Genomic DNA, 12,838 nt, shown 5'->3' on the forward strand with positions numbered 1-12,838 from the left:
GATTGATCCTGGCTTAGGGAGTTTAGATAGTCAGGGGAATTAAAAAAAAAAAAAGGGTAAAAGAAGAAGAATTCTTCAAGCAAGAAAAGCAGCGGAAGCCCGAGTCCTGTAAGCCTCCCAGGGGGGTTTGTAAGGTCCTGAGGGGACTATCCCCCCCTGGTTGAGGCCGCTGCTGGGGTTGAGGACCCGGCCTGGGCAGGCAGCAGCGTCGGGGGTGACACCGGGGAGCCCGGTTCACTCACCCCCGCTGGAAGGGAGCATTCAGGACCTGAGCCAGCGACAAGTAAAGTAAAAAAAAAAAAAAAAAAAAAAAAGTTGTTTTTGTTTTCGGCTGTGCGGCTTCTCCTCTCGCTCTGGTATTTTGTTCGTCGCGGGGGAGGGGGGTCGTTGTCCGTCCGGCCGACTCGCTCAATTTTATTTTTTGTTTTTGCTTCGGCCCTCCCGACCGTGGGCAGATCGTGACATGCCCAGAGGGGCCTCGTGCCGCGCGTGTGGCTCGGCGCGCTTGCGCGTCTCCAGGGAGGGGCTGTGCACAAAGTGCGTTTCGGGCGGCGAGGGGTCGTCCGAGGTCGGGCGGGGGCCCCGATGATGGGGGCAGGGCTGATCCGTTCCCGCTGAGCGCGGGAACGTCGGCCATCTTGACTTCAGTCAGAGAAGCCACGAGGAAGGCCGTGGGGGATCCCGGATTGCCCCCAGCGCTTTCCCCGCAGCAGCGACCCTCCGGGGGGGCCCCCCCGGGGGACGGGGAGTCGCCGGAGGAACGTAGTCTGGAGGAGGCCTCTTCGGATTCGGAGGCCTCCTTTTCTTCGGATTTTGCAAGCTTGCTCCACAAGCTTGTTAAATATAAGAAATTGAAGCGGAAGAGGAGTAAAAGGGGTTCGGGCAGACAGCCAGAGCCCCGGAAGAGAAGGTCGGGGGACGCTCCGCGGCGGCCCACGGATCCGCCCAAGGGACGCCGGCCCTTACGGGGGGTCCCTCAGGAATCTGAGTCCGAGTCCAGTTCGGCTGCGGAGGACATCGTGGATGTCGAGGCTCCAGGGGACTCAGGAACCCACGCCGGGACGGAGGCGGTGCAGGCCGGGAACGCTAAAGGGCCAGCGGTGGAAGGTGATGACCCGAAGGTCATGCGCTTGTTTCGAAAAGAAGAGCTGGCGCCGCTGATCCCGGCTATCCTTCTGGAAGTTGGAGTGGATGCCCCCCCGGTGGGGGCTCGTACAGATGCGAAGATGGATCCGGTGCTGCTGGGTCTTCAGGGGCCAGCGGTGGCATTCCCGTTCCACTTTTCGGCTATGGATATCCTGTTCCGGGAGTGGGATACGCCGGACTAGGGCTTGAAGGTCAGTAAGGCTATGGATAAGTTGTATCCATTGCCGGAGGACGCGCTGGAGATGCTGCGTTTTCCCAGAGTGGATGCCGCAGTGTCGGCAGTGACGAAACACTCCACAATTCCGGTCACCGGAGCCACGGCCCTTAAGAACATTCAGGACCAGAAGCTTGAGGGTCAGCTGAAGAAAGTGTTCGAGGCGTCGGCCTTGGGAGTCCGGGCGGCCATTTGCAGTAACTTTGCGCTGCGGGCAGGTTTGCGCTGGGCGCAGGTACTTCAGGCCAATGCAGGTCTAGCGGGAGAAGAGGAGGCACAGGCGAACCAGCTGGAAGCGGTGATAGCGTATAGCGCGGATGCCATGCATGACCTCCTACGGACGTCGGCCAGGGCCATGGTTTCGGCAGTTTCAGCACGCCGGTTGCTGTGGCTCAGAAATTGGGCGGCGGATGGGTCCTCCAAGGCTCATCTCGGATCTCTTCCGTTCAAAGGGAAGCTGCTGTTCGGTAAGGAGCTGGACGACCTGATGCAGTCGCTAGGAGAGAACAGGGCTTTCAAGCTGCCTGAGGATAGGCACCAGAGCCGGTCATCTTTCTCCGGTAGGGCCCGTTTTCGGGGACCACGGAAGTCGAGGCCGCAGAGACCATCCAGGCCCTCCTACCGGCCGGGGTCTGGATCCTCGAGAACATCGTCGTGGTCTCAGTCCTTTCGTGGCAGAAAGTTTGGGAGGCGTGACGGTCCCGCGTCCGGGTCGGGTCCGAAAGCCTCACAATGAAGTTCGGTCGGTCCGTTCCCTGCAGCCGGCTCCTCCGGCCGTGCCAAACGTAGGGGCCAGGTTGGAGCGGTTCTACGGGGAATGGACCAATATCACGACGGATCAGTGGGTCCTCACGGTGATAAGACACGGTTACGCTTTAGATTTTGCACGGATTCCGGCGGACAAGTTTTTGGTCTCCCCTTGCAAGGGTCGCGGCAAGCAGGCGGCCGTCTGGGATACGCTCTGCCGGCTACGAGACCTGGGCGCAATTATGCCCGTTCCACAGGGGCAGCGCCGTCGGGGGCGGTACTCCATCTACTTCATTGTGCCAAAGAAGGAAGGGACCTTCAGACCCATCTTAGACCTGAAAGGGGTCAACAGATGTCTTCGCGTACCACGCTTCAAGATGGAGACGATTCGGGGAGACCGGTGACGTCACCTGCTAAGATGGCCGCTTAAGACCTCGGCTCCCCTCTCCTCCACCGGTTATCCACCCCCATCGGCGCCTAGCTGGATCGGCGAACTCTGAATTTGGGTGTATCGGGGTCCCTGCACATCATTCATGGCCACTCCACGGAAAAAGCCCGATTTAAATCGCTTCTCCTTTGCGGCGGCGAGCACAGTGGCAGCACTCGAGGAAGCAGGCAAGATGGCGACGATTCCGGAGCCGGAGGGGGAGGTGGAGACGGCGATCGCACCCGCGGATGCGGAGATCCCTAACCGGGGAGAATTTCGCGCCTGGTTTCAAGAATTGCGGGGGGACATGGCCCGCTTCCGTCAGGAGCTTGGAGATATGCTAGAGAGCACAAAAACAGATGTCCGTGAACTGGAAAGGAGAGCGGCCGAAAATGAGCAGGGCCTGCAGGACACGCAAGCAGAGCTGGACTCGGTCCGGGAGGAGCTGGGACAGCTTCGGGATGCTCACGAGGAGCTCCATTCCCATGTTGAAGATCTAGAAAACAGAACCAGGCGAGTAAATCTCAGATTCCGTGGGGTGCCAGAAGGGGACGCCTTTAAAGATTGCACACAAGTGGTGCAGGACATTTGTGCTTATTTGTTGGATCCAGAGGGTATCCAGGAGAAGCCGCGGGAAGTGGTGTTAGAGAGAGCACATAGAGCTTTTGGTAACCCGAGGAACAAGCAGACGAGGGACATAATAGCCTGCTTTCATAGCTTTCTTGTTAAGGAAGCGGTAGCACGAGCAGCGCGAGCCCAGGGTTCTATAACTTGGAAAGACTGTAAAATTGAGGTGTTCCAAGACCTGGCAATTTCCACTATCCGGAAAAGGCGTGAATTTAAGGATGTCATCAACATACTTCGCGCCCAAAATATTAAGTACAGATGGCTTTTCCCATTTGGTCTACTCTTCTCGATAAACGGCGTACAGTCCCGTGTACAGCGAGTGATGGAAGTGGAAGACATACTGCGGGGCGCCGGCTTACCAGCCGTGGGTGCCGAGGGGCCCTCTGCATCTTCTGCAGGGAGTAATAGCGGAAAACACGATCGCCCAAGTTGGAAGAGAGTGGACAATGGGGGAAGAAGATTACGCCGCAGATCCGCAGGCACCTCGGGACTCGAGGAACCAGGATGAGCTAGTCTGGACTGTGACATGGCGGCCTGGTGAGCTGGCGGTAACTGCCAGGGTATGGAGGACATAGACTGAGTTTGAGTTCTGCCGATATTACTGGACCTGTGGTATGCAGTGGATTAACAGGGGGTCTGCTTAAATCACAAGGGTCCATGATTTAGCACCCATGATTATCACAGGGGGTTAACTGTTTATGATGTTAAACTTGCTTTTGTGTTTATTGATATGGAGGAGAGGGGATTCTGTTCAGGTCCTGCGGTGACGTTAGGTCTCTACTGGAGGGGATTCACTCTGTACAGAGTGGTTGGAAGTGGGGAAGGGGGGGAGGGTTGGGGGGAAGGGGGGGGGGGAGGGGGGAACACGGGGAGGAGTAATTGTGGGAGTAGACTAACTCCATGGGGCGAGAGGCGAACAGTTATGAAGGGAAGTTTTGGAGGGCCAAGTCTCGGCGGCTATGCAGTGACTTTATTGTGGCTTTGGCTGCCCTTTAACACAGCACCATGAAGCCTTTAAAAATAGTTTCCATTAATGTCAAGGGTCTGAACACGTATCACAAACGGCAAATGTTTACACGTGATATGGCCCATCACAAGGCGGATATTATTTTCTGCCAGGAAACCCACATTAGAAAACGCTACGAGCGTTTGTTGGTTTCTAAAGGTTACCCACAAGTTTTCCATGCTGCAGCTACTGTTCAGAATAAATACACAGGGGTTGGGATATTGTTTGCTAATATGGTAGTGGCGGATGTTTTTTCTGAGATCCGGGATGTGGAGGGTCGCTATATACTAGTAAAAGCAACTATTAATGAAGAAAAGTATACTTTCCTGAATGTATATGCCCCCAACGTAGATCAAGTTGCGTTTTATACGAAACTATCGGCTGTCATTAGCGACTGGGCCGAAGGGCGCCTCATTGTGGGGGGAGATTTTAATCTCACGAGATACCCTTATCTGGATAACTCCCACAGTGGTGGAGTGGGGGGAAAACTTGCACGGAAAACCCTTAAACATCTTGTGGGAGATCGTGGTCTCCTGGATATTTGGAGGTTGCGCAATCCCACATCCAGGAACTATACATTTTTCTCCCACCCCCATCAATCCTATTCCAGGATTGATTACTTTCTGGTGGATAAGGATTTAGTGGGGAAGGTCCTGGAAGCGGAGGTGGGCACTATAACATGGTCCGACCATGCCCCAGTATGGCTCACTCTACAGACCAAAGACTCCCGGGCTGGCACTAAATTTTGGAGACTGAACGATAGATTGCTTGAAGATAAGGTGTTTGTGGCACAGCTTAAGCAGCACATTAGCGATTATTTGGATATTAATGGGAACGGCGAAGTGTCACCAGGGACTGTCTGGGATAGCTTAAAGGCCTATGTGAGGGGTTTGTGTATAGCCAGAGCGGCATATGTTAAGAAGGAGAGGGACCGGGAGAGACTCTCTCTATTGGAGAGAGTGGCTAGTCTAGAATTGAGGCATAAGCGTACTCTCGACCCTGGTCTATTACAACCCCTATTGGCCGCTCGGCAGGCGCTTCAGGTTTTAGATGGGGATCGGATAGCGTACCAACTTCAGCTGCTGAAACAGCACCATTTTGAATGGGGTAATCGGGCTGGAAGACAGCTTGCCCATAAATTAAAAGAAAAGACAGCGCAATCCCAAATTACTAAGCTTAAGGGAGATCAGGGGCAATATGTGTATTCTCAGCATGAAATTGGGCAATGTTTCAATCAATTTTACCGAAAACTATACGACTCGGAGCCCCTCTGCTCGGAGGAGGAGATAGACCAATCGTTACAAGCTATCGATCTACCGGTACTATCTCCAGAGCAGTGTTCTGCGCTCAATGAGGAATTGCGGGAAGGGGAGATATCCCTTATTATTAAGGGCCTCAAATTGGGGAAGGCTCCTGGGCTGGACGGGTTCTCTGGAAAGTTTTATAAAGTTTTTAGTGCAGAATTGTTACCTCCGCTAGTGGATATGTATAATGATCTTCGGGGGGGAGGAATAATATCTAAGGAATCCAATACCGCAGGAATCACAGTGCTGGCCAAGCCCGGAAGAGACCACACCCTCTGCGGGTCATACAGGCCAATATCCCTGATAAACATTGACCTGAAAATTTTGGCGAGGGCGCTGGCACTTCGCCTTGGTAGAGTAGCTCCTAGGTTGGTGGCTGGGGACCAGTCGGGATTTATTCCTGGCCGGCTCGCCTCTGACAATGTTCGCAGGGTAGTGGAACTGATGTGGTGGGCACAGTCTAAGGAAATCCCGTCGGTGCTGTTGACGGTGGATGCTGAAAAAGCGTTCGACCGGGTGCATTGGCCGTATTTATTTAAGGTTATGGGTATAGGGGAATTCTTTATTAATTGGGTTAGAAAACTTTACAGTGGTCCGCATGCTCGAATCAAAATCAATGGGGCGTACTCAGACCCTTTCGCAGTTAAGAGGGGCACGCGACAGGGTTGCCCACTGTCGCCCTTGTTGTTTGCCCTCTCGTTAGAACCACTGGCCGAGAAAGTAAGACGGCATGCGGGCATACACGGCATATCGGTTCAGGATTTAGATTTCAAGATCTCGCTCTTTGCAGACGATCTGTTATTTACTCTCAGCAAGCCAGAGCTCTCCTTACCAGTCTTATTAGAGGAGATTCGGGAGTTTGGGAGACTGTCAGGCTTTAAGATCAATGCTGACAAGTCTGAGCTGCTAAATGTTTCCATGACAGAGGCTCAGTATGCGTCCGTGGGGAAAGCACTGCCTTTTCGCCAAGCTAAGGACTCTATAAAATACCTGGGGGTTAAACTGGGGGCCCATCTGGAGTCTCTATATCAACTCAATTATGATTCCTTGTGGTCTCAGATACAACAAGACTTGGACAGGTGGGACAGGACTGATCTATCCTGGCTAGGCAGGATAGCGGCCATTAAGATGAACATCCTACCCCGGCTTTGCTATGTCTTTCAGACGTTGCCGGTGGCGGTGCCGGATGGGGCTATCAGGATATGGCAGAGAAAATTGTTCCGCTTTATATGGAAGCATAAACCGCCTAGGGTTTCTAGGACCATTTTATATAGGGACCGAACGAGGGGAGGTCTTAATGTCCCTAATATTGGTTGGTACTATACTGCAATCCTATTGGGTGTGATCGTCAGTTGGCACGCGACGGGCGCACTTAAATCCTGGATTGCAATCGAGCAGGCAGCATCTGGTGACTTTCCATTGGCAACCAGGGTGTGGAGTAAGGATGTCGGGAAAGTCAACGTATCTTCTCTGACGCCGTTCACCCAGGCAGTGTTGCGACTTTGGGCAGTGTGGAGGCCTAGGGTGGCGGGGTCCAAGAGGATTTACCACTTAACCTCCTTTTTGCGCAACACTGGGTTTCCCCCGGGATTGGAAAAAGCTTTCTCAGATAGATGGACCTGCATGGGGCTAACGAAGGCTGGACAAATGTTCCAGGGGTCAGCTGAGTTGGGTTTGGCGGAGATCCAGGAAAAGTACGGGGGAACACGAAGGGATTGGTACGCATACATGCAAGTCACTCACTTTTTACGATCGGAGGGGGCGTCAGGGGAGCTTTCCAGAGGTAAATCCCTATTTGAATCCTTTTGTGATCAGCGCAGTCCTTTATCTAAACCGATATCTAGGATCTACTTACTTCTTAACAGTGCGGATAAAACCAAAGGATCCTATCAATTACAGTGGGAATCCGATTTGGGTCAACAGTTAGAGGACCACGAGTGGGACCGGTGTCATATGCTAGTGGGTAGGAGCTCTGTATCCGCAAACATTAAAGAAAACGGATATAAATTAATGTATCGATGGTATATGTCCCCGGACAAATTGCACCGTATGAACCCCCGAGTCAGTGGTACTTGCTGGAGATTATGCGGCGGTAAGGGGACCTTCTATCACATGTGGTGGGGGTGTCCCAAGATACAAGCTTTTTGGGATATAATTACGGGGTTTGCAACCCAAGTCCTGGGAGTTACGATACGACTGGATCCCAAGGGGTGTCTCCTAAGCCTGGTGAACGGGGATCTCAGCGATAAGCATGCCACGCTGCTAATACAGATATATATCGCTGCTAGAAGTGAAATAGCGTTCAGATGGAAATCTGATGGTGCCCCTACATTGTCGCAGGTCCAGTCACGATTGGGAAGGATCTATCAGATGGGTTACTTAACCGCACTTCGGCATGATAGGGTGGGTAAATTTCAGGATGTGTGGGCACCTTACCTGACATGGCTACAACAGTAGGCTGGTTGTTGGCTCTACTCGTCTATGGAGATTACTTAAGGGAAATCTGGGGAGGGGGGAGAGGGGGATGGGAATTAGAGGGAGGGGAGCGGGTTAGGGGGGAAAAAATTATTGAGAGGCTATTGTCTGCGACTGGGTATGATAATGTAATCTGGCTTCAAAACTGAGACGAGACATTGGTTGTTTATGGTTGTTTTATTGATCACAAATCCAGTTTGTATTTTTACATGTTAATAATCTGGATATCATGTTCTTCTGTCTGATATGCCTTTCATGTATAAATAAAAACTTGCAAAAAAAAAGATGGAGACGATTCGGTCAGTGATCGCCTCAGTACGGCCAGGCGAGTTCCTGGCGTCCTTGGACCTCACGGAGGCTTACCTTCATATAGGCATTCAGCCGGAACATCAGCGGTTTCTGCGCTTCTGCATCCTGGGCAGGCATTATCAGTTCAAGGCTCTCCCCTTCGGCCTTGCCACCGCTCCACGGACGTTTACAAAAGTAATGGTGGTGGTGGCAGCTGAGCTTCGCAAGGAGGGATTCCTGGTACATCCCTACTTGGACGACTGGCTCATCCGGGCCAAAACGGAGAGCCAATGCCGACAAGCAGTCGAAAGAGTACTACAACTTTTGCGCTCCCTCGGCTGGGTGGTCAATCTCGCCAAAAGTCGCCTCGTCCCCACCCAGACGCTACATTATCTGGGAGCGCTGTTCGACACGAAGCAGGGCAGAGTGTCTCTGTCCCAGGAGCGGGTGTCCAAGCTGCAGGGCCAGGTGCGCAGGTTGATGTCCCTGCGGTGTCCGCTGGTCTGCGATCATCTCATGGTGTTGGGATCGATGGCGTCAACGCTGGCATTGGTTCCCTGGGCTTTTGCTCATCTACGGCCGTTGCAATCCGCATTGCTCTCCCGATGGCGACCGGTGTCGGAGGATTTTCACATGCCACTTCCACTATCGGATCGGGCAAGGTCCAGCCTACAGTGGTGGCTCAGCTCCGACAACTTGACACGTGGAGTGTCCCTGGTTATGCCCGCCTGGACGGTGGTCACCACGGATGCCAGTCTCTCCGGATGGGGGGCGGTGTGCATGGGACACTCGGTGCAAGGACAGTGGTCCAAAGCTCAGTCACAGTGGTCCATCAATTGCCTGGAGACCAGAGCGGTCTTGCTGGCGCTGCAGGCTTTTCTACCGTTGATCCGCGGAAAGGCGGTCAGGGTCTTGTCGGACAACGCGACCACAGTGGCGTACATCAATCGCCAAGGAGGGACAAGGAGCCGAGCCGTCGCGGAGCAGACGCGACAATTAATGACCTGGGCGGAAAGGAATCTCGGCAACATCGCAGCGTCACATATAGCCGGAGTAGACAATGTCCAAGCGGATTTTCTCAGCCGACATCGCCTGGACCCGGGGGAATGGGAGCTGCCGGAGGGAGCTTACCACCTCCTCTGCGAGCGGTGGGGAACGCCACACATGGATCTAATGGCCACCGCTCAGAACGCCAAAGCCCCGAGGTTCTTCAGTCGGTGGAGAGAGCGGGGGGCCGAAGGGGTGGACGCCCTGGTCCTCCCCTGGCCCACAGACGTTCTGCTGTATGTGTTCCCTCCTTGGCCCCTGATAGGCAAAGTTCTTCGACGCATAGAGATGCATCCCGCAGCGGTGATCCTGGTGGCGCCCGAGTGGCCCCGGCGTCCTTGGTTCGCGGACCTTCTACAATTGGCACGGGAGCCTCCTCTCCGATTCCGAGGGGAGGCGGCGCTCCTACGTCAAGGACCCGTCTGTTTGGAGGACGCGGATCACTTCTGTCTCGCGGCCTGGCTTTTGAGAGGAAACGCTTGAAGAATAAAGGATATTCGGATGCGGTGGTAGCCACATTGCTGAGTTCTAGAAAGCGTTCTACGTCCTTTGCCTACGTTCGGGTTTGGACGGTGTTTGAGGATTGGTGTAGAATGCGTGAGGTAAATCCTGTGCTGCCCTCCGTACCGGATGTCCTTGCTTTTCTTCAGGCGGGCCTTGCGAAGGGGCTGTCTTGCAGTACTCTAAAAGTCCAGGTGGCGGCCCTTGGGTGCCTCAGGGGTGTAGGGTGCATGGTAGGTCGTTAGCGCAACATCCGGATGTGGCGCGTTTTCTTCGGGGAGCCAAGCATTTGCGGCCACCGTTACGTCAGCCTTGTCCGTCTTGGAATCTCAATTGGGTTCTTTCCGCTCTGTGTACGTCCCCTTTTGAGCCTCTTAAGCGTGCAACGCTCAAGGACCTTACTCTCAAGGCGGTGTTTCTTGTGGCAATCGCGTCGGCGAGACGAGTTTCCGAATTGCAGGCGTTATCTTGCAGGGAGCCCTTCTTACGCTTCTCTGACGCAGGGGTCTCGTTACGGACGGTTCCCTCCTTCCTCCCGAAGGTGGTGTCAGCTTTTCATTTGAACCAGTCGGTTGAGCTGCCCGCTTTTCCGGAGGGGGAGCGTTCTGATCCTGATACAAGAATGTTGAAGAAACTTGATGTCCGCAGAGTCCTGCTCCGTTATCTGGAGGTTACGAATCCTTTCCGGGTTTCGGACCATCTCTTTGTTTTGTGCTCGGGGCCCAAACGAGGGGGGGTGGCTTCCCGTACCACGATTGTGCGCTGGCTCAAGGAAGCCATCGCTTCCGTGTATATCCTGAAGGGGAAGCCTGTTCCTGCGGGTCTTCGGGCGCACTCGACGCGAGCACAAGCCGCCTCTTGGGCGGAGTCGTCGCAGGTGTCCCCTCAAGAGATTTGCAGAGCGGCGACTTGGAAGTCCCTGCATACTTTTGCTAGACACTACCGGTTGGATGTTCATGGCCTGGATTCAGGGGGTTTCGGAGAGAGAGTTCTGCAAGCGGGACTCTCTGGCTCCCACCCTCGGTAATTCAGCTCTGGTACATCCCAGGTGTCTGGACTGATCCTGGTACGTACAGGGAAAGGAAAATTAGTTTCTTACCTGATAATTTTCGTTCCTGTAGTACCAAGGATCAGTCCAGGATCCCGCCCGCGTAGTCTGTTTGTTTTGAGTTACGTAGAGGAGAGTCCGCTCGGTTGACACTCTATGTTTGTTTACTTGTATGTTGTTGGGGCCTCTGGTTCTGGGAGTTCTGATCCAGCTGGGGGTTCGTTGACTGGGCCCTGGTTTCGGGCGGTATAGCTAGTTAGTTGGAGTTTTTCCATTTGCTTTGACATTACGTAAGACTGACGGGCTGTGGGTGGCGCCTTACTATATGTAGGGGGCCCGACAAGTTTTGCTCTGTCTCCATCTGCTGGTGCGGAGACACAACCCAGGTGTCTGGACTGATCCTTGGTACTACAGGAACGAAAATTATCAGGTAAGAAACTAATTTTCCTATCCTGTGGGATCCTGCCAGGTACTAGTGATCTGGATTGGCCACTGCAGGAAAGAGGATATTGGGCTTGATGGACCTTTTTGGTCTGACCCAGTATGGCATGTTCTTATGTCTGAGAAAATGTGTATAAAGAAAAGCCAAAGGGGCATGTAAGTGATAGGCACTTTTTGTAATATTTCATGAACATAATGCTCTTATTGGAGAACTGAAAAAATGCTGCCAAATTGAATGCATAAGCCACAGAAGTTGGGGAGGGGGCATATGAAATAGATTTAGTAGATTTGAGCAGCAGTGCACTTAGCAGTACTGATTGACTGCTTGGTGATGCAAGTACCGTTTTTTGGGGGAAATGCACTAGAGCGGTTTTCCCATTTTGTATGTATAGGAAAAATGTTTACTACATAGACCCCAATGATTGTTTACTATTTCTCTTGTAAAATTCACTTTAAAAAAAGTGCCCAACATGGTGGTTGCACCTTTTAGGGCTCTGAAGATGCAATACTGTGAGGAAAGCATGAAGGAGCTTGTTGCACAGTCCTCACCAGATCTTACACTGTGCTGCTGCTAACTGCCCAGCAACTCCCACACACAAGGGAGGAGGAGTGACATTGGTGCCTAACACTGCCCAGCTTGCTTTCTCTCTGCAATTTTCCTCTCTCCTTCCATCCTCTGTAGCCTGCTTCCATGTTCTGCATAATTATTATTTTTTTTTTATTTATATCCCACTACATCCACAACTCTAGGTCGGTAACAAAAATATTTCCATCTCATCCTGAACACCAGTTCAACCATGACAAGTGGATTATTTTCCCCACCAGCAGATGGAGGCAGACAAGTGCCTGTAACTAAAAACTCACCTGAGCTAAAAGATTCCAATGTATCCCTGTCAACTGAAAAGCAGAATGTAAATACAAACACTTTGAAATGTCTGTATGCTAATGCCAGAAGTCTAAGAAATAAGATGGGAGAATTAGAGTGTATAGCAGTGAATGATGACACAGACTTAATTGGCATCTCAGAGACATGGTGGAAGGAGGATACCAATGGGATAGTGCCAGGGTACAAATTAAATTGCAGTGACAAAGAGAAGCATCTTGGTGGCGGGATGGCGCTTTATGTCCGGGATGGCATAGAGTACTAAATGCATAATCAAATCTTTATGGGTAAAAATCCCTTGTGTGTTGGGGAAGAGTATAGTGACAGAAGTATACTACCGTCCACCTGACCAAAATGATGAGACAGACAGTAAAATGCTAAGAGAAATTAGGGATGGGAGATTTATGCTAGAGAGAGAAAGTTCCTGGAACAATTCGTTCAGGAACTGAGAGAGGGATCAATTTTAGATCTAATTCTCAGTGGAGGGCAGGATTTGGTGAGAGAGGTAACGATTGTGGGGCCGCTTGGCAATAGTGATCATAATATGATCAAATTTGAATTGACTGGAAGGGGGACAGTGAGCAAATCCAAGGCTCTAGCGTTAACCTTTCAAATGGGAAACTGATAAAATGAGAAAAATAGTTATAAAAAAAAAAACAAAGGTGCAGCTACAAAGGGGTAAAA

At 52.3% G+C, this 12,838-nt stretch overlaps 1 protein-coding gene across 1 annotated transcript in view; it reads left to right on the forward strand.

The window, feature by feature from the left end:
• The window catches only part of TBPL1 (TATA-box binding protein like 1), a 74,485-nt gene that overhangs the window by 42,616 nt on the left and 19,031 nt on the right, over window positions 1–12,838 (forward strand).

This window comes from Rhinatrema bivittatum, chromosome 3 (genome assembly GCF_901001135.1).
Source record: "Rhinatrema bivittatum chromosome 3, aRhiBiv1.1, whole genome shotgun sequence".
Taxonomy (NCBI): Eukaryota; Metazoa; Chordata; class Amphibia; order Gymnophiona; family Rhinatrematidae; genus Rhinatrema; species Rhinatrema bivittatum.